We start from the raw sequence: 3,280 nt of genomic DNA on the forward strand, positions 1-3,280 counted from the left end.
TCAAAGATTTATATCCTGAAAGAACATTTCATTCTGCCTTGTCCCAGCAAATTAGCTGATTCATGTAAGGACAGGAGGGCAATTTCAGGTAGAAACCCTAGGATTGGTTGGTTGGTAACCTGTCCCTGGGTAGTCCTGAGCATATAGAATGGCACAGTCTTCAGTAATTATTATTTAAGTTGATGAAGTGGTTCACTTTGGTTATTTAATGAAATATCCTTTACCAAGTTTTGCTTGACTTTTCCATATGTCTCAAGGAAAATCTGCATTATAATCTTGTATGCTAAAAATACTAGATTTCAAGGTTAAAACATTTAAACCTATCATTAGATTTAAAAATCCATGAAGGCCTATGACTGTCTCCAGGTAGTATTTATATAACATAAGGTGATGTCTTTTAAAGTTGCAATAATGGTAGCCATATGTTGTGTTACTGTATCTTCTCAGTTTTAAAAGCAATTGACAATTTTACATATACATGTTTTATATATGCATATTTAAAATTATATTTTAAGATTAAAAATTTCTTGATAGCAGCTAGTTTTTAAGTATCACATGTAAAAATACAGAGTATAGTTTTTAGGTTGTCATTTAAAAAATTATTTCAGCCTTCACAATTACAGCTGTTTCATATTTGAGGATAGTTCATTATGAACTATTCTTAGATAACTGGTCTCAGCAGACTTGGTATGTTTAATATGCACTAACAAATATTGAATACACTCTCCCCCTCTATTTAAACCAAGAGAGTGACCATTATCACTTATTGTGATAATAAGCAATTAAGTGATTGTGTAAGAGATATCTTTTATGATGTCTAGGAAATACGATATTTTGGATATGTTGAGGCCACAGTAGACTGAGAGCTAAGTTTAAAGTAGAGCTGGTACTTGGTAAATTCATGAGCTTTAAATTCAGCAGTGAAGTGTCCAAGCTCTGCAGTCAGACGGGGTTTTAACTTTGATTTTCTCACTTACCAGCAGTGTAACCTCAGTCAAGTTTCTAAGTTCAGTGTTTCTTGTCTGTAGAATGAGACTAAGGTGTCTACCTTATAGTGCTTAGCACAGTTGCATTTACACTTCAAACCTACAGACTTTATTGTAGATTATAAGCTTGATTATAAACTATTAGGGAATTTTAATCAATTAACTTTATTTGCTTTTTACAAAAATACTATGATTTTGAAGGTCTTTTTTTTTTTCCTAAGTAGGAGGCCTAGAAACCTTTTTACTAAGTAACATTTCTGATAAAAAATCTTTGTTTTCAATTTGATTTTACAGGATGGTGGAGCTTGAAAAAAAAACTTTTAAGAGTACATCTATTCCACCTGTGCATTTATTGGTACAGAGGCCGAGCTCTGTAGAGTTTAACTAACTTACTCCAAATTGAAGTATAAAAGGAAGAAAAATCCATGAATTTGATCATTTCTTTTTGTTGGCTAATTGTGCTAACTGGTATTAGCCCTTTATGGAAAGCAGAAAAATGGGACAGTCATCTAGACAATAGGGAACTGATACATTTAAAAAATAAACTCTCCAAATAGTTAATGATATATATAGATCATAGTTATACGGATCATAGTTTTGTTATTTTGCTGTAATTATTGTCAGTGCCTCTTTCACCCTCAGTTGTGTCTCAGTTTGAATAATATGTTATGTATACTTCCTGTTTAATTGTGTTTATATAGGCAAAGAGTAGCAACCATTGGGTAAATTGTGGACTGGGTCGATCCCAAAATAGACTATTTTTTTCTTGTTCTAAAACTGAGGTTCAGCTGGAATTACTGAACCATTCCTCAACACTTCCTTCATCTTCTGAGTGTAGTCTCCTGGAAGAGGAATTATTAATAGAGGGTTGGAGGAGATGGAAGGATCTACTAACCTGCTGGAATTATATGCAAAATGATAAGTGTGTATGTGTGAGCATTTTTCCGGAAGGTGTATCCATATTTTCTGTGAGATTCACTGTAAAAGACAAGGAACCGTTGCTCCCCTTTATGTTCCATAAACAAAATTCCTGGCCCCCGTTGTGCTCCTTATTATCAAATCTGTAAAAGACAGAAGAAAATTAATTTCAAATAGTGCTTTTACAATTAATATGCCTTTGTAAATGTAAAGCTCTTCAGTGAAAATTATTAAAATGAGCCATATGAAATGTTGATGAAATCCCTGAATGTGAGGTGCTTGAATGTGAGAGCTCACTTACAAGGAAGGAGGAAGGCAACACCAAGCAGTGGGTTTCTGAAATTCCTTTATGTCAGGGTAATAGAATTCTTGCCAGTTTTTGACCTGAGGAAATGAACATTTCTTATGGTTTACACTGAATAATCTCACAAGCGAATTTAATTCAACAAATTGTATTGAGATCCCACTTTAGGAAATCACTGTTCAAGGAATATATATCCCTCTCCATTTTAGGAGACTCTCGAGAGTTTTAAATTGAGAAATGACCAGATTTTTATTCAGTGTGACTCAGTGGTAATCTGACTCAGTACTCAAGGAAATCCAGTTGTAGTCAGGGAGACAGACATTTAAGTAACTAATATAATGCACAGCAGAATAAGAATAAGCAGCAAGTAACAGGCCGTGGGTATACAGAGGAGAAGCAGGGTGGGCTTTTGTGAACAGGCTGTGAACAACAGGATCTCCTCTTGTAGAGAGCAGATGAATGGATAGAACAGACTTGAGAAACTTTATTTGCCATGATTTGTTCTTCTTGGTTATTCTCCCTTTCTGTTTTAATCAAATTCTTTCTTTCTTGCTTGCTTTCTTTTTTTTTAGCCCCTCATCCTTTATTTATTTATTTTTTTGAAGTAGGAAGGCAAAAAAAAAGTTTCCTAAAATGACTAACAGAAGAGCACATGCTTTCAGAGTGCAAATCACTTAGCTCTCTGGGATAAAGAGTCTAAATATACACTTAAATCCAAATATAGACAGATAGAAGAGTATCTGCTGGGTTTCCAGGGAGCATGCTGACCAGTTGAATGCGGTTTGCTTTATTCTCTGTTGTTTTTTTTTTTAAAGAAAAGTCAAGTTTTAAAAACTATAACTATTAGAAAAAGACAGTACAATCACTCAATTTTAAATAACTGCCTAACTAGGGAGCAGAGTCCCGGGAGAAGCCTGGCAAAAATAGCACAGGCTTTTTTTAGCTGCCTGTATTTTAACTTTACGCAGAGAAAAATGAAATCTCTGTAATTAAAGTATGTACAAGTATGTATAGAATTAGAAGGCCTAAATTGTTAAGTGGGTAAAGAATTCCTTTAAAGAACATGTAAAAT

Source organism: Aotus nancymaae, unplaced genomic scaffold, assembly GCF_030222135.1.
Source record: "Aotus nancymaae isolate 86718 unplaced genomic scaffold, 86718_ANA_hifiasm-v0.15.2.pri h1tg000033l, whole genome shotgun sequence".
Classification (NCBI taxonomy): Eukaryota; Metazoa; Chordata; class Mammalia; order Primates; family Aotidae; genus Aotus; species Aotus nancymaae.